This window comes from Ovis aries, chromosome 9, assembly GCF_016772045.2.
Source record: "Ovis aries strain OAR_USU_Benz2616 breed Rambouillet chromosome 9, ARS-UI_Ramb_v3.0, whole genome shotgun sequence".
NCBI classification, from domain to species: Eukaryota; Metazoa; Chordata; class Mammalia; order Artiodactyla; family Bovidae; genus Ovis; species Ovis aries.
The window spans coordinates 50330433-50355913 of NC_056062.1; the positions used below are offsets into that span (position 1 = coordinate 50330433).

General features: G+C 43.1%; 1 non-coding gene and 1 pseudogene across 1 annotated transcript; one reads left to right on the top strand and one right to left on the bottom strand.

Moving 5' to 3' along the window:
• Window positions 1-11773: 11773 nt before the first annotated feature.
• LOC114116516 (U6 spliceosomal RNA) lies at window positions 11774-11877 on the bottom strand. The gene has a single exon (XR_003590419.1). It is a non-coding gene; the product is annotated as a U6 spliceosomal RNA (small nuclear RNA).
• A 9437-nt stretch (window positions 11878-21314) lies between these two features.
• LOC101108497 (acyl-CoA 6-desaturase-like) lies at window positions 21315-22661 on the top strand (annotated as a pseudogene).
• The last annotated feature ends 2820 nt before the right edge of the window (window positions 22662-25481 follow it).

Here is a 25481-nt window from a genome sequence, read left to right on the forward strand (position 1 = left end):
GTGGCGCACAGGCTTAATTGCTCCGAAGCATGTGGGATCTTCCTGGATGAGGGGTCCAACCTGTGTCTCCTGCATTGGCAGACGGATTCTTTACCACCGAGTCACTAGGGAAGCCCTATTTTTTATTGTCAGCTTCTCCTACTAGAATGCAATCTTCATGAGCACAGGGGCTTTTGGCTGTTTTGTGTCCTAAAGTCTGGTGTGGTTGATGGCACAAGTTCTCAGTAGCTATGTGCTGAATGAATAAGAGAAAATTGTGGATGCTGGGAGCTGTGGGCTGGCTTTCTCCTATGTACTGAGACTTGTTCTGTGTCAAGCCTTTTTCCCCTTAAGACCTCACTTTCTGAAGTGTTTGTTGTGGGAGCTGGGGCTAGAGTGAAGTCTCCCTTGGGATAGTTTCTGGGAGGAGGAGGAAAAAGAGAAGGGAAAGCCTTTCCTGCTATTGCCATAATGCATTGGCTTGTATCAGCTTGAGTGATGGAGCCAGGTAATCAGCGGGCCTGGCCTGGTCTGATATAGTTTGTATCCTGATGTTTTTATTTAACATTATCTCATGAGTACTTGCCCCACTTTTTCTTTTCTGTTTTTTATGAATATATTTTAACAGCTACATATTTAAAATATGGTCCTAATGACTCAGCCTTGAAAGCTGACATGTGTAAGCATGGAGGTGATCTTGGATTGCGTTTAAATATTTATTTTAAAAAATGTCTCTTGGTTTCATTATTTTAAAAATAATTTTTATTTCCTTTTGGCTGTGCTGGGTCTTCACTGTTTCGAGGGCTCTTCTCTCGTGGTGAGTGGCGGCTACTCTCTCGCTGCAGTGCACAGGCTTCTCACTGTGGTGGCTTCTCTTGTTATGGAGCTCAAGCCCGAGGGCTTCAGTAGTTGCAGCTCTTGAACTCTGCTGCTGCTGCTAATTCGCTTCAGTCGTGTCTGACTCTGTGTGACCCCACGGATGGCAGCCCACCAGGCTCTGCCATCCCTGGGATTCTCCAGGCAAGAGTACTCTGCTGCTGCTGCGAAGTTGCTTCAGTCGTGTCTGACTCTGTGTGACCCCATGGATGGAAGCCCACCAGGCTCTGCCGTCCTTCTCCAGGCACAAGAGTACTCTAGAGCTCAGTAATTGTGGAGGAAGGGCTTAATTGCTCCACAGTATGTGGGATCTTCCCAGATCAGGGATAGAACATGTGTCTCCTGCATTGGCAGGCGGATTTTTTTTCTTTGTTTCCTTCAAACCACTGAGCCACCAGAGAAGCCCTAAATACTTTTTTATTTGGCTGCATGGGGTCTTAGTTATGGCATGCAGGATCTCCGAACTTCCATGCAGTATGTGGGATCTTCAGTTGCAGTATGTGGAATCCAGTTCCCCTATTAGGGATGGAACTTGGGACCCCTGCATTAGGAGCATGGAGTCTTAACTAGAGTTTGGTTCTCTGGGTGATCCTGGCTCCAGCCCTTCCCAGCTGTGTGGCATGAGGCAATTCACTGAACTCATGCTTAGTTTCCTCCTCTGTCAAATGGCAATAGTACCAGTGCCTGTAGAGGACATGCATCTGTCACAGAAACAGGGTTATTCTGGAGAAATGAGAGTTTGCTCTTAGAACCTTTCTGTTCCCTGTCAACTTCAGACCAGCAGGATCAGTGATACCTGGGGGGGCTGGTCAGTAATAGACTCTGAGACCCCACCCAGACCTGCCCAACCCGAATCTGCCTTCTGACGAGCTCCTCAGGTTTTTCCTTGCACACCGATGTCCCAGAAACAGTGACTTCAAACACTGGCTGGGACGTAACCAAAGACTGCCTGATGCTGGTTTTGTTTTGGAGCAGTTCTGCCTTTGGACCAGTTAGAAACATACTTCTTGTCTGTGTCAAGCAAGCTTTTCTAGTATTAATAAGTACCTGTGGGATCCCAGGCCCTTCATGGCACATCTCTGGGCTTCAGCGTCCTCATCTTGATGTGAAAGTCAGAAACGAGTCATTTCAGAAGCAACCTGCCAGCTCTGGCCTTCTGGGATTTGGTTCTCCTCATCAATTCATATTTTACTGAATGGTAGTGGTCTAGTTGCCAGGTCCTGTCTGACTCTTGTGACTCCATGGACTGGAGCCTGCCAGGCTCCTCTGACCATGGGATTTTCCAGGCAAGAATACTGGAATGGGTTGCCATTTCCTTTTCCAGGGGATCTTCTTGATCCAGGAATTGAACCTGGGTCTCCTCCATTTCAGGCAGATTCTTTTTTTTTTTTTTAAATTTTTATTTTTACTTTATTTTACTTTACAATACTGTATTGGTTTTGCCATACATTGACATGAATCCACCACGGGTGTACATGCGTTCCCAAACATGAACCCCCCTTCCACCTCCCTCCCCATAACATCTCTCTGGGTCATCCCTGTGCACCAGCCCCAAGCATGCTGTATCCTGCATCGGGCATAGACTGGCGATTCGTTTCTTACATGACAGTATACATGTTTCAATGCCATTCTCCCAAATCATCCCACCCTCTCCCTCTCCCTCTGAGTCCAAAAGTCCGCTCTACACATCTGTGTCTCTCGCTGTCTTGCATACAGGGTCATCATTGTCAGGCAGATTCTTTACTGATAGGGAGTTTTAAAAGACTAGGATTTCTTTTGGAAACTGGATAAGAGTACAGCCTTGGAAAAATGTTCACAAATACTCTTGTGCAAGCTAACCATGCCAGGGGGACTGGTCTTTTCTAAATCTTCCAGGTGCATCTTACTCTGTTTTAATGTCTTGCTTGACAGTACTCTTAAGAACCAGCAGGATTTGGGTGCTTTTGGTAGAAGCTACTCTACTTAAGTAATCATTAACCTTTTTAGAACAAAAACAATGGCCCTTAAAATGATCTATCTTTCAGTGACATAATTGCTTCATAGGCTATATATCAGAGAGAACAACTAATTCTAAAAGATTAATCTTGTAAAATGCAGTCAGTAATCATGGTCTACTAGCCTGGAAGGGATCCTAGAAAATAGTTCTTATTTTATAGACCAGAAAAATGAAAAGGATGGTGCCTTTCTTGAAAACATGTCCATGACCACTTTTGAGATTTCCAACATCTTTCTACCAGCAACTAAATGGAGGTCAAACTTCTTGGGCTGGTTGATAGTCTTGACTCATGTTGGTTTGGCTTAAGATTATTTGCTGTGTACTGAATTGTGTTCCCTCAAATTCCTATCTTAAAGCCCTAACCCTCAATGCATCTGTATAAGGAGGTAGGACCTTTAGGGAGATAATTAAGGTTAAATGAGGTCATAAGGGTGGAGCTATGATCCATTAGGACTCATGTCCTTATAAGAAGAGGAAGAGACACCTGAGAGCTCTCTCTGTACACAGAGAAGATAGGCCACATCAGGTACACCGTGAGAGGGTTGCTGTTCAGTCACTCCATTGTGCTCAACTCTTTGAGACCCCACGGACTGCAGCACGCCAGGCTTCCCTATCCATCACCAACTCCCAGAGCTTACTCAAAATCATGTCCATTGAGTCAGTGATACCATCCAACCACCTCATCCTCTGTTGTCCCCTTCTCCTCCTGCCCCCAATCTTTTCCCAGAATCAGGGACTTTTCCAGTGAGTCATGTATTTGCATCAGATGACCAAAATACTGGAGCTGCAGCTTCAGCATCAGTCGTTTCAGTGAATATTCAGAGTTGATTGATTTGATCTCCTTGCTGGAGATTAGATAATATGGAATATTACTCAGTCATAAAAAGGAACACATTTGGGTTAGTTCTAATGAGGTGGATGAACCTAGAGCCTATTAAACAGAGTGAAGTAAGTCAGAGAAAGATGAATATTGTGTATTAATGCATATCTGGACTTCCCTAGTGGCTCAGATGGTAAAGCATCTGCCTACAATGCAGGAAACCCGGGTTCAATCCCTGGGTCAGGAAGGTCTACTGGAGAAGGAAATGGCAACCCACTCCAGTATTCTTGCCTGGAAAATCCCATGGATGGAGGAGCCTGGTAGGCTACAGTCCATGGGGTAGAAAAGAATCAGACACGACGGATCGACTTCACTTTCACTTAATGCATATGTATGAAATCTAAAAAGATAGTCATGATCCTACTTGCAGGGCAGCAAAGGAGATGCAGGCATAACAGACTTCTGGACACAGTGGGATAAGGAGAGGGTGGAATGATTTGAGAGAATAACACTGAAACATACATTACCATGTGCAAAATAGATAGTCAGTGGGAGTTTGATGCATGACACAGGGAACTGAAAGCTGGTGCTTTGTGACAACCTAGAGGGGCGGGATGGGGTGGAAGGTGGGAGGAGGTTCAGGAGTAGGGGGATGGATGTATACCTGTGGCTGATTCATGCTGATGGATGGCAGAAGCCATAATAATATTGTAAAGTGATTACCCTTTAATTAAAAAAAATTTTAAAGCAAGAAACAAATGGTGCTGGTCTGTCACAGTTCCTAAGGGAAAGAATATTAACTGTGCAGGACAGAAATCTCAGAATGAAGACACCTGCATGTGATAGTATCCAGATTAATTTACTTGGAAGGGTAGAGAATGAGAGTCTTCTGTATAACTGATTTAGCGGTGGTTTACAGAAACTTTATGAGGAACATTACTATGTAGTAGAAAGGGCACCTGGCTGGGAATTTAAAACTTTGAGTTGGGGTTTGAATCAAGATCCTGCTTATCTGTGGCTGTTTCGCCTTGGACAAGTCACTCTCAGAGGCTCAGGGTCAATATTAGCAAAGTGAGGAATGAATTGCCAGTGCTGCCTCATGGGAGTGTTATTAAAATTCTGTGAGGTAGATTATGAGAGAAAGCTCTGGAAGATGCAAAGCCTTTAAGAGTGAGAGCCGGGTTAACCATTAGCAAGGTGTCCTTGTTGAGTCATCGTCATATGACCCCCAGAGATGCAGGAGTTAGATTCATAAAGAAATTAAGGGATCATGTAATAAACTCCCTAATTTCACATGCAAAAACTGATGTCTGAAGAAACTGACTTATCCATCTGGTTTAGATCAAGGGGACTCACAGTGGGAGCTTGGGTCCTTCCTCACTGAACTGAGATACTGTGTTTACAGAACAAAGGGCCACAGTGAGCAGGAAACCTGCAAAGCTTCTGCCTTTGCAGAAGGTAACCAAACAGACTTCACCTGGCAGAATGGATGATTAGAATAGTAGTTTCCAGAAACACAGAACTTTGTAGATAATGTTAATGGCTTCCCAGGTGGCATTAGTGGTAAAGAATCTATCTGCCAATGCAGGAGATGTGGGTTTGATCCCTGGGTTGGGAAGATTCCCTGGAGGAGGGCATGGCAACCCACTCCAGTATGCTTGCTTGGAAAATCCCATGGACAGGGGCGCCTGGCAGGCTACAGTCCATGGGGATTGCAGAGGTCCGACACGGGTGAAGCAACTTAACACGCACACACAGATAATGTTAAACTTATTTTGTGAAATGATTCTTTGGAAGTCATTTTGAAGAAGAATGTGATAAAAAGCAATCACAGTCTGGTAAGGGCACAGTTTACAATGGCATTTATTCAAGGCTTAGATTGTAGGGTAATATTATATCCTAGATTATTTGACAGACAGGGGTGTGGGTTTTTAAGGCAAGTGGATTAGATGGAGATGCCCAGAGAAGACACTGACAAGTCAGCAGCTCTCAGCAAAAGAGGAAAATGAATGAGTGTGTCAATGATGTGATGGAGAGATTGACAGCCTAGTTCTTGAACTTGAAATGATTAAAATGCTAATTCTGGTAATCCCACATGCTTGCTGAGGAAGGAAGGATAGAAACCTGTTATAAGGCACTGCAGTTGCAAGTGATCTGTTAACTTTAAAATATCTTTTACTGTGGGAGGGAAATAACAAAGATCAGAGCAAAAGTAAATGAAGCAGAGACCAAAAAGACAATAGATAAGATTAATACAACTAAGAACTGATTCTTTGAAAAGATAAAATTGGCACACTTTTAGCTAGACTCACCAAGAAAAAGGACACAAAATCAGAAATGAAAGGAAATGTTATAACAGATACTACAGAAATAAAATCATAAGAGAATATTATTATCATACACCAACAAATTTGAAAACATAGAAGAAAGGTATTAATTTCTAAAAATGTACAGTCTACCACAACTGAATCATGAAGGTGAAAATCAGAATAGACTGATTACTAGTAAGGAGATTGAATCAGTAGTCAAAACCTCTCAACAAACAAAAGTCCAGAACCAGATGGTTTCACTGGTAAATTTTCTAAAATATTCAAAATATATAAAATATAAAAGAGGAAAGAACACTTCATAATTCATTTTATGAGGCCAGCGTAACCCTGATAACAAAATCAGACAAGTTGCCATAAGAAAAGATTACAGACCAATATCCTGATGAACATAACTGCAAAAATTCTCAAATTCAGTATTAGCAAACTGAATTCAACAGTACATTCAAAAGATCATCAGTTCAGTTCAGTTGCTCAGTCGTGTCTGACTCTTTGTGATCCCATGAATCACAGCACGCCAGATCATACACCACCATTAAGTGAGATTTATCCCAGAGATGCAAGGATGGTTCAGCATCTGCAAATCAATTAATGTGACACAAAACATTAACAAAATGAAACATAAAAATCATCTCAATATCTACAGAAAAAGCCTTTGACAAAATTTAACATCCATTATGATAAACTCTCAACAAATGAATTAGAGGGAGAGTATCACAACATAATAAAGGTTATATATGATAAGCCCACAGCTAACATCGTACTTAATGGTGAAAAGATGAAACTTTTCCCTCCAAGGACCAAGACAAGGATGTCCACTGTCACCATTTTTATTCAATATACTATTAGAAGCCCTGACCAGAGCAATCAGGCAATAGAAAGATATGAAAGGCATCCAAATTCTGAAGGAAGAAATAAAACTGTTACTCTTTGCAGATTACATGATATTATATGTAGAAAACCCAAATGATTCCATCAAAAAATTGTTAGAACTAATAAATTCAGTAAATTTTCAGGGTACAAAACCAAATTTAAAAATCTGTTGGGTTTCTATATGCTAATAATAAGCAATCAAAGAAATTAATTTACAATTCCATTTACAACTACATCAAAAGAATAAGATAGCCAGGAATAAATTTAATCCAGAAGGTGGAAGATCTGTACTCTGAAAACTATAAGATATATTTTTAAACTTTATTTATTTTTAATTGAAGGATGTTTCCTTTACAGTATTGTGTTGGTTTCTGCTAACCATCAACATGAATCAGCCATAGGTATACTCATGTCCTCTCCCGCTTCAACTTCTCGCCCACCTCCCTCCTCTCCCACCCTCGGTTGTCACAGAGCTCCTGTTTGAGTTCCCTGAGCTATACAGCAAATTCCCATTGGCTATCTATTTTACATATGGTAATGTATGTTTCCATGTTACTCTCTTCATACAACCCAGCCTCTCCTTCCTCCCCTCCACTCTGTGTTCATAAGTCTGTTCTCAATGTCTATGTCTCCATTGCTTCCCTGTATATAATTTCATCAGTACCATCTTTGTAGATTCCATATATATGTGTTAGTATATCATATTTGTCTTTCTCTTTCTGAGTTATGTCACTCTCTATAATAGGTTCTAGGTTCATCCACCTCATTAGAACAGACTCAAATGCATTCACTTTTATGGCTGGGTAATATTCCATTGTATACACGTATTGCAGCTTTATCCATTCATCTGTCAGTGGACATCTAGGTTGCCCCCATGTTCTAGCTATTGTAAATAGTGCTGCAGTGAACATTAGGGTTCATGAGTCTTTTTCAGTTTCGGTTTCCTCAGGGTATATGCATAGGAGGGGGATTTCTGGGTCATATGGCGGTTTTATTCCTAGTTTTTAAAGGAATTTCCATAGTGTCTTCCATAGCGGCTGTATCAATTTACATTTCCACCAACAGTGCAAGAGGATTCCCTTTTCTCCACATCTTCTCCAGTATTTATTGTTTGTAGACCTTTTGATGATGGTTATTCTGACCTGTGTGAGCGATACCTCATTGTAGGAAAACTATAAGACACTGATGAAAGGAACTGAAGGTATACATCAGTGGAACTATATGCTTTGGATTGGAAGAATAATTATTGTAAAATTGTTCATACTGCCCAAAGCAACCTACAGATTCAATGCAATCTCTATCAAACTTTCAATTGTGTTTTTCATAGATATAGAACAAACAATCCTAAAAGTTGTATGGAACCACTAAGACTCCCAGATAGTCAAAACAATCATGAGAAAGAACAAAGCTGGAGGTATCATGCTTCTTGATTTCAAGCTATATTACAAAGCTACAGTAATCAAAACAGCATGGTATTGGCAACAAAACAAAAGCACAGACACATAGATCAATGGTACAGAATAGAGAACCCAGAAAAAAAGCCCATGCCTCTGTGGTCAAGTGATTGAAAACAAAGGAGCCAAGGATGTGCTGGGGAGAAAGGATAGTCTTTTCAGTAAATGGTAATAGAAAAACTGGACCACTACCTTACACCATACACAAACTTTAACTCAAAATGGATTCAAGACTTGGATGTGAAACCTTAAGCCATAAAACTCCTGGAAGAAAACAGGTGGCAAGCTCCTCGAGACACTACCCCACACTGATCAGGATGGCTGTTATAAAAATAATAATATATACAAGTATTAAATCATTATGTTGTACACCTGAAGCTAGACAATGTTATGCCAGTTATTCCTCAAAAAACATCCTTTTCTGTTAAAGATTTCATGGTTCATTAGGTGCAAGAATACTTTGTTACGGAAATAAGAAATATGAAGACGAAACATGGATAATAACATTTTCAGATGGGAACTTATTATATTTTTAAAGAAAACATTTGGTGGAAAGGTTCTGTGATTGTGGCAAGGCATATGTCTCAAATTAAGGATATGCCTTGCTAGATATATGAAGAGCTATGTCTTTAAATGACTTAACAGGACATTTTCAAGCAACTCAGCACTTGGCAGATTTAATTTTGACAAGCAGGAGCAGGTGGGTGGCTCAGGCTTCTCAACCTTCAAGAGATGACCCTGGATGACTTTGTTTTTTTTCCTGATAGTTGCAAGATAAAATAAGATTTAATTAAGGAACTTGGAAATGGTATCTCCGTTGTTCAGGGGAAAGGGAGAGGAATGTGTGACAAGTAGAAAGAAACAGGTGTAATGAAAGCACGGGATGATGTAAGCCCTGGGAAGTGCACTTGCAAGGTGTCCTGGGGTTGGTGGTAACTTGCAAGAACAGTTTCTGTTTAGACAAAGAAATGAAATGCAACCAGCAATAGTGCTTGCACATGTACTTCTGTAACTTCTGAGTCTGAGATCTCTTTTCTGTTTTTGTACAGCTGAGTGAAAGATTTCAAGGCTGAGGGAAGTCACCTCCCTGCAGGCTTGTACCTTTTGAGAGCTTTGAGAGGCTTTAAATGCTTTGAAAAAATATGTAACTGTTCTGAAGTTGTTTCAAACTGTAATCATCTTGACCTCATCTTTTATTTATTTTTTTTCCCTGATGATTCTATTTTCTTCCTTCGTGCCCTCCCCCTCCCCTTCTGCTTCCTCTCCTCTCTTTTCCTCCCCGTCTGGGTAAAGTTTCTGGCACCTAGCTTGTTTGCCAGGAAAAAGACAACTGCTTGCAAAGGAGATATAACCCTTTCCTGCATGCTCACTGCATTGGGCTCTGACCATCTTGGCTGGGGTGGGGTGGACAGCTGGTCAGTGCAGGGGTTCCTGGGCTCCCACAAAGGGAAATGCCCCTCCTTGTACCTCATACCCCTTTTCCCAAGATGTAGGCCAGATCAGGGGTTACAAGAAAGATTTTTGAAATCCTTGAAGTCTGCCTATCTTTCCAAAAAAGTGCTTTGGTAGGTTAATCATTGACTTAACATTTTGTACTTGGGAGCATATGATTATGGGCACATAATGTACTCTGCTGCTTAGCTTCTCAGAAAAAAAACTCTGCTGCAGTTTGGGGACACATGCAAAGCTGCGGTCAGTGACTGCTGGGAGGATCCGTACGGTGGACTGAGCAGGGTTAGAATGAGGTGTTTGATTTGCTTTTGTTTGTTTGGTATAAAATTTTGTCAGCTTCTCTTATATTTACATCTCACACTGAATTTATGAAAGTTTTGTAAATCAGGATAAAGTTGCATATTTTAATGTATGTCCACACCCCCATTTGTCTTTAAAAATTGTGACCCTTATTACGTTTGTACTGTTCTTTTTCTTCTTTCACACTGCTTTCTCCCACTGTTCTTAGATATTTCCGTGAGTCTATCTGCACCTATGAAAGAGAAAATTAACATTGTTTATATAACACACAGAATCATAACTATTTAAAAAAGGTTACTTCAGTTCTTACCTTTCATTTCATTTTTATTTTGCTTCCTCCTCTTGCTGTCTTCCCCTTCCTCCTCTGCTTACTCCCCTCTGCTTCTCTTTCTTGATATCTCTCTCTCTCTACATACACACACACACACACACACACACACACACACAAATATTACATTTATTTTTCTAAACCTTGATCATTTGATTAAGGTGGTGTTTTCCAGGCTTTGACACTGTAAAGTACTATTTTTCTCTTTGCAGTTAAACAGTTTGTGAGGAGATGCTTTACAACTGCATAAATCTCCTGTTTGATAGTAAATTTGCACCCACTCATGTTAGCATCTACAGATAATTTCCCAATTCCATCATGTCATTAATAAATGTAGATGAAATGATGGAGACAGAAAGTGAAAATGGATTTTATCACAGATTATGTGCGACACTCACTTTACTGTCCTACAGTATATCTTATAGATGATTTATGTAGCCTACAGACACATAATTTCAACTGTAATGTAAGAGGAATGGAAGAATAGTGATTTATAAAAAAGTAATGTGCATTTCAGCATGTGAATGGGTTGGTACTTCTTCACGAGAGGACACGTTGAAGAAGTTGGATGTGGCATCCAAAACATATGCATAGGATTTAGACCATTGTAAATAGGGTTTCACCTACATGACTGTGGGGCAAGAGCCTTGGATGTGTATGATGTCTTATAGGGTGTAGAAGAGTGCTTTGCCCCATGGCATGAGCCCGCTCACTTCAGGACATTCGCCGTCTCTGGTCTGCATCCACTGAATGTCTTTGGGGTCCTCTTACCATTGAGGCAATAAAACAACCCCCACAAATGGCCAAAATGTCCCCTGGAGGTGGTGACATTGGTTGAGAAGCACTGTTTTAAGATTTCTCATAAGCACAGATTGCTGCCCTCCATCAAAAAATAAATAAATAAAGCAGCGGCCCATATGTTGTTTTTCCCTCTTAGCATTCTGTGGTAATTTTGTCATCCCTCACCTGTTTGCTTTAGAATTCTCTATTGCATCTTATAGGTCTTGGGACCCATGAGACTTTTCTATTTCCATAGATACATAATGTGTTGATTTGAGGTTTTGGAGAACAATATCAAATAGCACGACCTACCCAACTGACCACTTTGTGGGGTTGAATACAGAGATTAACATCCCCTCCAATTAGATCAGAAAGACAAGAGACGTTTCCTGGAACTCATATTGAGGCTCTAAATGTTCCACACATTTTTCCCCATCAAGTTTTGCAGGTGTCTTTAACTACACTATAAAAGTTTTTGCTACTGAGTGTTCCTGAATGAGGATTGAAATCTGGAACAGAAATGTGATTAGGTAACAGGGAGGTCTGATTTGGGAAGGCTGTCTTGTTACATTGTTTGTTTGTTTGTTTTTTAATAGTAAACACTTCAGGAATGTGCCTGCCATCCTTGCGCAGGGGCCATGCTAATCTCTGTATTGTACCAATTTTAGTATGTGTGCTGCCGAAGGGAGCGCTGTCTTGTCACAATGAAACAGGAAATGTTATAAACAAGTGCTTGGGTGACCAGCAGTCCAGTAGTGGAGCACCAGACTGCTGCTAATCTGATAAAGGATGTTTTGACAAAAGAGGGCCTTGATAACCTGGTTAATGAATCTGTTATAAACAATAACAATGCAGTCTAAGGAGTCTTAAGGGCAATTCTGTTTGATCTGAGGGGATTTTGTTGACTCAAGTTTAGATAGACATACTAACAGGAACATGCTCTGTCACTATTGGTTATCATTGGCATAGTCCTTGGACCCACTGTTTCTCTCTCTCCATCTTTGTCTCTCTTTTGCTTTTTCAGACCTCTCATAATTTTTTTCTTAGGTTTTTTCATGTTCCAGCTTTTCAAACTTGATGAGTCTGACGTCTTAACTGAGCTGACCAAATGGTCTCATGACTTTGTGCTCTATAATTATATTTACATGGACATCCCTGGTGGTCCAGTGGTTACGACTCTGTGCTTCCACCGCAGGGGGCTTCCACTGTGGGTTCAATCCCTGGGTCAGGAAGATCCCTTGGAGAAGGAAATGACAGCCCAACTCCAGTATTCTTGCCTGGGAAATCTCATGGACAGAGGAGCCTGGTGGGCAGTCCATGGGGTCGCAAAAGAGTTGGACATGACTTAGCAACCAAAAAACAAAAACAACAACACTAGGTCATCAGCAGAGAAAGAGACTGGAAGTGCCTGCTAAACAAGCATGGGGTACATTAATTTTGTGGTCTTTTAGCTTTGTGGGTTTTTTCTTTGTCCTTTCAGGACGTTTTATGCAACCTTCCCTTGTTGAGAATCTCTTCCACAGGAGTGCTCCGGGGGTGTTGACCCGGGTCATTACTGCTTTGGCTGGTGGTAACATGACAAACTGGTGTGACAACACAAAAATGAATTGATTATTTCAGCTGCGTTTGCTGGGCATCTCATTCACAATAAAAGAGAGGCAGAATGTATAGAAATGGGAGCACATAGCTCCTCATTATCCCTTTGTTGTACCATCCATTCAGCAAATGTTTATAGAATCCCCTTTATGCTTCCTAGTGGGAGACCAAGAAGCACAGTGCCTGGGTTCCCATGGCTACGACAGGAGGCAGGAGGCGGTGCAAAGAATTCGGGATGAGGCATTAGGTGGCCTGGCTTCCCCTTCAGTGCCCTCTCTTACCACCTATCATGTCTGAACCTCAGGCTCCTTACTAAATACTTGATTTGTCTATAGTCCAGTATAACTGGAAAGTGAAAGTCAAGGGAAATAGGAAAATTCGAGTATTATAAAAATTTTTTTTAAATTATGAGACACTGGGCAGTTTCTTTTGAGACCTGGGAGTCTTGGGTACAAGGGTGACAGCCAACTGTGGTAGCTCCGTTCTGCACCACCCAGGGCTGCCAGCCCTTTGAATGAGGGTGGAGTGGACCAGGCAACAAGTCCTATTGTCTCTTCAGCCTCAAAATGTCAGCACTGAACTCATCACGTCTTAACCTTGGGTTGAGGCCAAGTCCTCTCTGGCCCTAATACCCCAGTCTTTTGAAGTTGATGGCGTGGAAGGCAGCCATGTCCTCCCCCAGTTTGATCCTTGGCTGCACTGGCAGGACCACGGTGAACATGACTCGAACGGCTTGTCATTGTCCCTATCATAGACTCACAATTCTGTTTACCGTGTCTGCTGAGAATGGAGACTACCGAGAGTCGGTTTCCACTGAGTAGTTCAGAGGATATTTAACAAAGTCAAACCACAAATAATAAAATTGGAGAAAAAGAACTGGATTTAGGGTTAGACGATCTAGGGTCTAGTTTGGGCTCTCGATTTCCCTCTTGTAAGGCTTTGGGAGAATTGCTTCACCTTTTTGCACTGCCATTTTCCAGTCTGCAAGAGGAGGCTGATGCTGGCTGCCTCTATCCTGTTACAAAGCTATCTGAGAGTCGGATGGGTTATTTCACTGTTTTTTTTTAAAGTCAATCTAAAAAGAAATTATACAAATGAACTTATTTACAAATCAGGAACAGACTCATACACTTAGAGAAGGAATTCTGGTTGCCAGGAGTGAGAATTGAGGGAAGGGATAGTTTGGGATGGACAGGTACACACTGCTATGTTTAACATGGATAACCAACAGGAGTCCACTGTAGAGCACTTGGAACTCTGCTTAATGTTATGTGGCAGGCTGGAAGGGAGGGGGAAGTTGCAGGGACATAAATGCATGTGTATGTATGGCTGAGGCCCTTCGCTATTCACTTGAAACTATCACAACATTGTTAATTGGCTATACCCCAGTATAAAATAAAAAGTTAAAAACTAGAATTCTAGCCACTAGAATTTATTGAGCATTTATTACAAACCTGACTTAATGTTAGGCATTTTACATATATCATCACATTTAATCTTAACAATCTTCGGAGGTAGGTGCTGTTATCTCTGTCTTGTCAGAGATGACACACTTGCCTAACATGACACTGCCAGGTGAACTTGCTGGAATTCAAATCCAAGTTTGATTGACCCTTAACATTGCACCTACTAACTCAATAGTAGAAATGTATATTTTGACCCTCGGCAGTAAATTAGTGAGTTCTGTGCTTGCACAGACAAAGACAGAACAAATGAAAAACAACTCTCCAAATCCAGTCTTTGTATCTTAATCCAAATAGGACTTCTGTGTTTGAGAGAGGAAAGGCCAGGCTAACCACACGTATCAGAGAGATTAAAAATGAAGGGCTCTTCAAACACCACACCTAAGTGGGCGTTTAAGCTTGGCGTATTAGTAGGAGATGTCAACTGATGTGTCTGCTGTGAGAGTCCATAGGGAGAGTGAATATCATGATGAGTATCCACTGTGAATGCTGGGAGCCAAACACATGCCATCAGCAGGTGGTTGGATCGACAAATCCATCTTGAGTCTGGCTGCCGGCAAGCATTTCATATCATCCTTGCTGGCCAGAGCTGAAACTCACTAGATTTAAATGAAAACTGCTGACAGGAAGTGCAGCGATTTCGATTTCGTGGTGGAAGGTGTGAAGTGCAAAGTCAAGTGTAAACCTCTAAGCATTTTGTTTCTAGGGATCTAGGAGAAGATTTAAGAAGCTGGGTGTTTTAGATTCATGGCCTTCTGCTTAGGGTCCTATTTTAAAACTGATTCCTGGGTTGCAGAAGACAGAGAAACAATACAACCATTCACTATGACTTGTTATAAAACTTAGCTAGTGCTTTTTAAAAATAGTGTCAAACCAAATTAGCTCTGGGCACCTGCTGGAGCTTATGTGTTTTCAGATAGACTTGTTTGCTGTCAGCCAAAAAAAAAAAAAAAAAAAAAAACCCAGAAAAATCAACCCAACAAAACCCTCCACCCACATGGTTTGTTATAAAACCTGACACTCCTAATGCTTTTCCAAGCTACTTCTCTTAGATTAGATCATTCAAATACAGAAAAAAGTCATTTGACACCTTGAAAGAATGGGGCAAATTATTTGTTGTTAGATATGGTCTCGGGGTCAGGTGAAGCAAGGTAGATGTTAAATGATGTCATGTATTAATCCTATTGTAAAAGGCTTTCTAATTCTTTAGGTGAGAAATTTCAACACTGATATTATAATATGGCTGGAACTTGAGGATTTACAGTTTCATGCTTAAAGCATCTCTGTTATTGTACTATTTATCCAGGACCTGCATGGATGGCTGTCAAGTGATTTGAACATTTTGTTTATTTATCGGACAAAAGAGATGCTGCCTAAATGAACCATGGCAACAATTATAGCAAGAAAAATGGCAAAAATCATTTCATGGAGGTTTTATATTAAAATGGCAATAGCTAAAGCTGTTAATTGCTCACAGAGGATGCTGAAATCTGGACCAATGTTGACAAATGAAAAACTCATTTCTGAACTCTGAGTGCTCTGGGAGTATCTTAGACTTTGCAGACCTCACCTAAATTTTCACCTCCACTGGCTCTCTGATTGCCGTTCAAAAATAATTCTACTTAGACAGACATTATACAGACATTTTATATGGTAGAAAGGCTTGGAGAAGAAGCCTCTCTTCCCATCATTAGGTACATGCCAATGAATAAAATACAACTGACTTACTAGTGATTCACCCTGCCTTCCTGAATAATTTTGAATAATTGCTTTCCTAAATACTGCAGGTTCTCAAAATCATGTTAGTATCTTAGAAGTCCTGATGGGGTACTTGTGATAATAATAACATGGATAATGATGCTGCTTCCACTTATTAAATACCTGGTGTTGAAATAGATACTTTCTATGCATTTTTTATATACATGATAACTGTAAAACAGTTATTCTTACCCCAATTTTATAAATGGGGAAACTGAGCATCTTATCATTAAAAACATAGTTAAAATTAAGGGAATATTATTAATAGAATTTGAATCAAACAGCCTGACTTAAAACAATGTCGTTTCCTTTATACAAGGGGGGAAAAAGGCAGAAGAGAAGGTAAAAGAAGACATTCACTCCACGAAGTGACCCATAAAATAGCAAACTGACTTTGCTCCTCTGCGTAAGACTTTGAAACCCGAGATACAAATATGATATAGAAACACATTCTTGCTTACTCTGAATGAGGAGATGCAGGTAAAAACTTGTAGAAATTTTCTAGGCACCCTTCTAAACAGGTGTGGTTTGAATTGACCCAGGATGGCAGAGCAGTAACAAAAGTGCCTTATTTGTTTGCCAACAGGACTGGTCAGATAGAACCATAAAAATGTGTGAGTTCTCTATTGACTAATCCACTTTGCCATAGGAATCTTAAACTCCTTTTTTATGAAAGTGAAGGCTCACCAATCCTCCTTTTGTTCAACCTCAAACCCTATAGTTTTACTAAGGACCTAAGAGTCTCACAAATGCTAATACTAGAGCATTTTAGTCCATCACAGAGGTTTTGCTTAAATTATCATTGAAAAATCAGATTCAGTATTTCCTACAGCTATTTGAAATGAATCTAGATATACCAAATAAAGCAAAGTATTTCAGTCGATTTAGTCCCTCATCTGTCTGACAGATAGCAATTGAGCTGAGCCTTTGGCATTATTTCTCTGTGGTATTTATTTAAGTTTATCAGATGGGGTTAAAGCATAGCATTGTTATTTATATAGTCAATTATTTATCTCACAGTATTTAGATATTGGTTTAGTAACCTAAAAAACATTTATTGGTTTTGGACTTTTTTCTTTTGTCCTCTTTATGGAGAGAACTCAAGCTTTGTATAAATCTGTGTGTGTACACCAGTGGCCAAATCAGAACATATGAGAAATTTGTTCAGCTTCATTTGCCACCACTTATTTATACAGCTGAGTCATGTGTTAAGTATTTGGAAGCATCTTCCATTGCTAAATTAGCCCTCAACTAATTGGCCTGGAGTTAAGAAAACAAAAAAAGATCCTATTATGATTTGTCTGGAGTTATGTAGCCTTGTCTAAAAATACCCTGTCTTGTTCTTATATTAAAACATTGTAAATATCATATAAAAACCAAATAGCAATGCTTTTATCTCATGATAAATGTAATCATGAGATATCCTTTAGCTGAAGTCTTTCTTTCTGTCCCCAAGCTGTTATAAACATATTTTCTTACTGCCCCAAATTGCTTAGGTCATTTCTTTTTCTTACACAAGACCACCTGTGGGGAGTTACCATCTCTTTGTGCATATTATCAAGAGGTACCTCACTGGCTGGACTAAGTCTGTAAAAGGTAGCCCTTCTCTGGGTCAGGCTGAGACAGCTGTGGGCTAAAAAATACAGTCACAACCTGAAAGTAGAGAGTCATTTTATTTGGTGGGAATGTTTAGGACTCCAAGCCTAGGAGACAGCATCTCAGTAGCTCTGAGAAAATTGCTCTAAGGAGCCAGGAGGAGAAGTCAGGCTATATATATATATATATATATGTTTGCAACAAAGGGAGCAGGCAGTCTGAACATCAAAGAGAATTTAGTACTGTATGTATGGGGAGGTGCGAGCCTCTGGGCTCACTGACTTCATTCCTTTCATATGCACCTCAGCTCTCTGGGGCCAACCCTGTTTGTTTCCTTGTCCACCCTTGCTTCTTGCGTTCCCCCAGCTCCTCAGCAATCACCTTGGGGGGGCATTGGCAGCATCCCCTGAATTGTAGTTTTGGGAGCCTTCATTCACATTTGGAGGCTAGAAATCGCTGTGACATTTCTTGTTTATTAATATGGCAGGAGATATTTTCATTTCACATAGCTCTGTGCCAACTCTGTCTGGACTGGATTTCAGCCCTTTCCTCAAGGAGTTCATACCTTAGTGGGTGACAAAGAGGCGTGTGTCAGTGTCACAGTAACAAACAGAAGGCATAGCTATTGAGTAAATCGAAGAGGATCTAATAGTGGTCAAGAATCCACCTGCCAATGCAGGAGACACAGGTTTAATCCCTGGGTCAGGAAGATCCCCTGGAGAAGGAAATGGCAACCTATTCCAGTACTCTTGCCTAAAGAATCCCAAGGACAGAGGAGCCTGGTAGGCTATAATCCCTGAGGTTGCCAAAGAGTCAGACATGACTCAGTAACTAAATGACAGCAACAACAATGAGATCTTTACAGGCCACGGTTAGGGCCCCCGTAAGGGAGAGTGCAGGGCTTCAGAAAGGTTCCATGGAAGGAAGCAGTTACTGGAATCTAGAGAAAAAGAGACAATCAGGGTTCCTGGATGGAGCTGAAATCTTAGATGGGTGATACAGGTAGGGACTAAATGGGTAGAGAGAATAAACATCTCATCTCACTCTACTTCTGTCCTCTGATCTCCTGATATTCCTCAACCAGACATCAGGAGGCAAGGAAGTTCACTGATGGTTCTTGTGGTACTTAGAGGTCAGCAGAGACCTCTGGAAGCAGAGAACAGGGTGGAGGAGAGGGGAGACTAGACCTGGGGGGCATAGTCCATTTCTCTACATCCTCTGTGTCCACTCTTGCCCTTCACTCAGGTAAGTGTGTGTGTCCCAGCAGAGGAAACATTGTCCTGTCAGTTAATCACTGATACATATATCATCAATTTGGTTGTACTCTCAGCTGAACATGTTAGCAATCACCGGTGTTCTTCCTGTAAAATCATGAGGATGTGGGGGAGAAAGGGAAAAATAAAGTATTGCTGCTGTTTTCTATTAATATTAATACTTCTGTAGATTGCCACAAGAGTTTACTGGTAACCATTATTGCTTTTGTTCAGGAGCCAATCCTGAACAAAAAGCCAATACTTCCTTTGTTAATGTCTCACCCAAATAGTGTGCTTTTCCTAGTGAGGTGGTCCAAACCTTCATTCCCATGGGATTTGCATCCTTGGATGTCTGTCTGAATTGAGTTGCTGACAGTTTTTCATTATCAGGGCTATTGGTCAGTTTTCCATTGACCAGAGTTCTAGGAGGTGCTCTAGTCTTTCACATAGAGTCCTCCATACCTCTGTTATATAGCAGCAATCCAATTTCCTCCTGGTAATTTGGATCAATTTCCCTGGCCAGTAGAGAAACCTTTTTCCTCTGTCAACTCAGCAGCATGAGAATTTCAGAAAGGTCTGAGGTCAGCCTCAGAATTCATCAGAACAGTGACTGTGTTTCCCTTGGGCACTAAGATGTCTAAATCCACTGAGCTCAAAGTCACGTTGATAGGAAACGAAATTTCTTTGAGTTGTGAGGAAGATGAAAAAAATCACTAGATAATAATAGTGAGAAGAAGTATTTTTACCTTTTGCCTTTGATTCCTGGACCCATGAACTCTGGCTCTGGAGGACATAGAACCATGTTGTGGAAACTGATTTAAGGCATATATTGTATTCTATAGGGTGGCATCCCAACCTCATAGTATTTCCCAGTGGTCTCTTAGCTAGTGCAGTAGATAATATTTAAACAGGCCATTCTATTGTTTTATCAAGCCAGTTACCTTTGGAGGGAAAGACCAATCAATTATATATACGCACGACCCTTACTATTCTTTTTTAGCCTTAAAATATTTCCTCTGGATGGAGCATGTGAGTGGGATACCGATGGCAATAGTTAGAACATTCTGTAAGTCCACATGGAGGGGCTGGAAAAAGCACTTTAGGTAGAGAAGACAAATGTATACCCAGAATATGAGTCTAAGGTGTGGGGACAAATTTTCACTCCTTCCATCACGGAGGAAGGCCAGGGTAAGTCCAGGTGACCGGCTGGACCTCTGGGAAAGTAATTTTATGTGTTTAATTTTTTGGGGAAAATAATTTTATATCAGGAAGTTGGTGTTGGCTTCTACTGTTGGCACCTTGGACACTCAGCAGATGTGGTAGCTGGATGATAAGCCGATGCCTAGCCTTCATCCCTGTTACTGTGGCCACTATTTTTTTTTTTTTAAGACTTTTTTGATGTGGATCATTTTTAAAGTCTTTATTGAGTTTGTTATGATATTCTGTTTTATGCTTTGATTTTTTTGGCCAAAAGGCATGTAGGATCTTAGCTCCCTGACCAGGGATCCAACCCACACCCCTTCCATTGGAAGGCAAAGTCTTAACCACTAGACCACCAGGGAGGTCCCCCATGACCACTCTTTGCATGGATCCACTGAGAAAACACAGAAGAGGCTAAGGAAAGAGGCTACTGTCAGAAATTAAATAGGTCATTTTGTCTACCTGATTGAGAGCCTCCTTCAAAGTGATCCTTGTGGTGAAAGTCTTCATACCTCATGTGCATTCTGAGTGCACCCACGTATCTCTCCCCTGCTTACCTTCACCTTCCATTTCCCAATTTTGATTGCAAGTCTGTGACTAGCCAGCTAGCACTATTAGCTCTTGCCCATGAGTCAGTGTCGATCTAGATCTCAGTGGTTTTTCCTTTTTCACAAAGCAAACAACCCAAAGCTTTCCTTATGGGGAGGGTTTATACTAACCACTGGTTTGCAGGGATGACCTGAAAGGCATATGGTGGAAATTTATTTGTTACCAGGACTAGGCATTTTTCTCCTCTCTTAACTGATCACAAGAAACTCCCAGTGACCCCTTGATATTGGGGGGAGAGATGTCCTTTCCAGACATGCTGAGTCTGATCTGTATTGTAGAATTTCTAGTTTTTCATTTGTGTACCCTGTTTTATTTGCAGCTTGTGAGTTCTTTATTTGTGGCATGTGAACTCTTGGGGGGGTGGGGGGCGCGGGGGGGGGGGGGGGGGGGGGGGGGGTGGGAGGAGGGGCGGGCAGAGGAGGCTTTGAGGCCCTGAGCTACCCGGGAGTTTTCTCTGGAGGCAAAAGTGCAAGCTGTGGTGGGGGTGGGGGAGGGCGGTGGTGGTTGTGGTGGGCGGAGAGAGGGGACCTCCGGAACAGAGGCGAGGAGGCTTGGGGAGGGGATGTCGTGGGAGGGGGAGGGGATGTCGTGGGAGGGGGAGGGCGACAAAAGCCGAACGCAAGAACGGCCTGGACCCCTGGACCGCACTCACCACACCCGGTCAGCAGGCAGCATGGGGAAGTGGGGTAACCAGGGCACCGAGCTTGAGGTGCCGATGCCTACCTTCCAATGGGAGGAGATTCAGAAGCACAACCTGCGTACCGACAAGTGGCTGGTCATCAATCGCAAGGTCTACAACATCACCAAATGGTCCAGCCGGCACCCGGAGGGCCAGCGGGTCATCGGGCACTATGCCGGGGAAGATGCTACAGACGCCTTCCTGGCCTTCCACCGCAACTTCGGTTTTGTGCTCAAGTTCATGAAGCCCCTGTTGATTGGTGAGCTGGTTTCTGAGGAGCCCAGCCAGGACCGCGACAAATTCCCAGATCATTGAGGACTTCTGGGCCCTGAGGAAGACTGCTGAGGTCATGAACCTGTTCAAGAGTAACCAGCTCTTCTTCCTTCTCCACCTGGCCCACTTCATCGCCATGGAGAGCATCGCCTGGTTCACTATCTTCTACTTTGGCAACGGCTGGATTCCAACCATCATTACGGCTGTCGTCCTTGCTACCTCTCAGGCCCAGGCTGGATGGCTGCAACACGATTACGGCCACCTCTCTATTTACAAGAAGTCCATGTGGAACCATATCGTACAGGAGTTCATCATCGGTTACTTAAAGGGTGGCTCTGCCAATTGGTGGAACCATCGTCACTTCCAGCACCACGTCAAACCCAACGTCTTCCACAAGGATCTGGATGTGAACATGTTGCGTGTGTTTGTCCTGGGGGAGTGGCAGCCCACTGAGTACGGCAAGAAGAAGCTGGAATACCTGCCTTACAACCACCAGCGTGAGTACTTCTTCCTGATTGGGCCTCCATTGCTCATCCCTTTGTACTTCCAGTACCATATGGTCATGACCATTATCGTTCGCAAGGACTGGGTGGACCTGGCCTGGGTCATTAGCTACTATATCCGTTTCTTCATCAGCTACATCCCTTTCTATGTTGTCCTAAGCCATCCTTTTCCTCAACTTCATCGGCTTCCTGGAGAGCCACTGGTTTGTGTGGATCACACAGATGAATCACATCGTCATGGAGATGGACCAAGAGCCCTACCGTGACTGGTTCAGCAGCCAGCTGGCAGCCACCTGCAACATGGAGCAGTTCTTCTTCAACAGCTGGTTCAGTGGGCACCTCAACTTCCAGATCAAGCACCACTTTTTCCCCACCATGCCTTGGCAAAATCTGCCCAAGGTTGCCCCCCTGGTGAGGTCCCTGTGCGCCAAGCACAGCATTGAGTACCTGGAGAAGCTGCTGCTCCAGGCCCTGCAAGATATCATCGGGTCCCTGAGGAAGTCTGGGCAGCTGTGGCTGGACGCCTACCTCCACAAATGAAGCTGCAGCCCTCTGGGTGCTCACAGGGACAGTGGGGGAGGAGCAGGTCGGGGTGGAGGCCGGAGGGGAGGGTGGGGTTTTATTCAGAGAGGCATCAGGAGGCTGTGGTGTGCGGCTCACACACTTCAGGCTTGGTCTTTCCTCTCTTGCTTTCTGGTTTCAAGGCTTTCACACCTCCTTCTGACACCCTCCCTCCTGGGTCCTGGTCAGTCAGCCCCACCTCCACCCTCTGTCCTTAAGCATCTGCCAGACCAGATGTACACAGGTGCGGCCTGTGAGCCCCCTGCAGCCTGGCCTCCAGGCCACACACCACCCTCTTTTTCTCCCTCACCTGCTCTTGAGGTCTGCAGGGCTGGGTCCCACCCAGCAGGTGGGACAGCTCCGTGGGCCTGCAGGCCGGCCCCACCCCCTTGGATGGCCGCCCACCCTCTGCCCTTCTGTGAGGTGATGTGCTTAATTCCCCGGGTCTCCTTCCCACCACCGGGTCGGTACTGGGGGCACCTCTGCAGGCCCCACTTTCTCTTCAGATGTCCAGGGCCCTGGCCCTGATGCCAGGCTCCCTTCGGCTGTGTTGCAGCCAGTTCAGGCCTCCAAGCCCAGGGAAACGTCCTGGCCCCACCAGAGCCCTCTGACCCAGGGCTCCAGCAGTTCCATCCCACCACTTCCCAAGTCCAGAGCCTGTGACCTTGGGTCCACAGGGGTAGGGCCACAGATGAGCTCAGCGGAAGCAATAGCCAGGCCAGGGCTGAGCCGGCCTGTAGGCTCAGATGTTTGTACTGGTTGAGAGACGCAAGATTCTGGAGCAATTGGACTCTCCCCTAGAGTGCTCTGTTACTGCCAGGCAGTGCCAGCCAGTCCCTGGCCACTTGGCTGGTGCACACTTAGGCTCTACAGGCTGCAAGTGGGCACTGGAGCCCAGAAGCTCATCACAGCCCCTCCCCACATTGGGGCTGCCTGCGTGGACATGCTCTTTCCTGGTCTATCACGCGCTTGTGTCTTTTACTCGTTTTTTAACCTTTTGCTACAGGATGCATTCTGCTGGGGGTGGCAGTGGGACTGGGGCTTGGGATGGCCTGTTCCCACCCCCTCTGCAGCCTCCCCAGGCCCCACAGTGGGCTGAGCGGGGCTCAGTCACTGAGACCTCCATGGCCTGACTGTCAGCAGACAGAAGGAAGGAGTTCCAGAGGAGGGTGACCCTGAGAAGCCGGGGACTTGGTGGTGGTGGGGGTACTCAGTGGGACAAGGAGGGGTTGCGGCTGAAGAGACAGCTGAGGGGACAGGAAAGTGAGAGGGTGGGGAACCTGGTGGCCACTGGGAGGATCCAGAGCTGCTGCATCTGGAAATTAACCCACTAACCCGTAGATAGCTCCCGGGGAGGGTAGGGCAGGAGGGACCAGCTCTGGCTGGTGATGGACCTGAGGGATGCCATGGCAATGAGGGATCCAACCACCTGAAGCCCTCCCACTGAGAACACACTGGCCCAAAGAGCCACTGTCCCTCACCTGAGCCAGAATGGATCCACAGGGAGCTGACCTTAATTTTTATCATGCTGCTTTCCCACCTCTACACTTTTGGAAATAAATGAAGTGATTTTATTCTCAAAAAAAAAAGAATACTAATGTCATTGGTATTCCTGGATTATGGGGTGAAGGCAATGTGCTCAGTGTCCAGATCACGGGCCCCCACTGAACCCTGGTGGAGGAAGGTATTGAATTCTAAGCAGAGGAGTTATCTTATATCTTTAGGAAATGGGCTACTCTTTGTATCTCTTCTGGTGCCTTGGACAGCCCCTTTCAATAATTTATCATGCAGATTGTTTTGGCTTGGAGTTTTAATTGAAAATATGGTCAGTCACATATTGTATCACTTATTTTTAATATTTATTTTTATTTTATTTATTTGGATGTGCTGGGTTTTAGTTACAACATGCACCAGTGAAAAGATCCATGCAAGAGCTTTAGTTGTGGCATGTGGGATATAGTTCCCTGACCAGGGATTGAACCTGGGCTGCTTGCGTTGGAAGCGCAGTCTTCGTCACTGGACTGCAGGGAAGTCTCTACGTATTGTGTCACTTGTTATAGTAAGTTCACAACTTTTTCTTTCTACTAGGCTTCTCTCTCTCTCCCCCTCCTCCCTGTCCCCCCCATCCCCTCATGTAAATGAGACTGCATGGGGGCACTTAAATGGGAATTGGCTCTAATTCTGCTACTGGATTCTTATCATTATAATTTCTAATCTATTTGCCAAGTTCTTTGCCAAGTAACTTCCAAAGAAAAAAAGGTTTCACCTCTTCACTTCTATGAGTAAGACACTAATGCAAATACATCCCATCTGTTAACCTTTTTGTATTCCCTTACTACATGTAGAAGTATTTTGCCTAAGCTACATGAAATATTCTATGGATAATGAGCCTTGTGTTTTCATAAGTGCATAGTGTCTTTAAAACATGAGTGAATCCATTGCTAAAATATTTATAGTTTAGTCAACAAACACAGACTTGAAGAGTGATCAGTTGTGGTAACAGACATCCAAATCTTGGAAATATTTTGAGGAATACGTTACCTTACGTGGTAGATACCATCAGTCCTGAAACACTGCTTCCATATTTGGACATTAAAACCATTGTTGTTCTGTGACAGGAATGGGGCACAGCACCAATGAAAAGTGCCATCTGGACCAGGACTCCAGGAAGGAGGGAACAGGGAACAAATGGCAGATCAAAAGTTTGGATCAGAAACTCATGCAGCATTTAGAGTAGGTCTGATCACGGTGTACCTTTGATTTCAAAGACTGCTCCGTGCCTGGATAAGTTTTGTAGACTGTGGG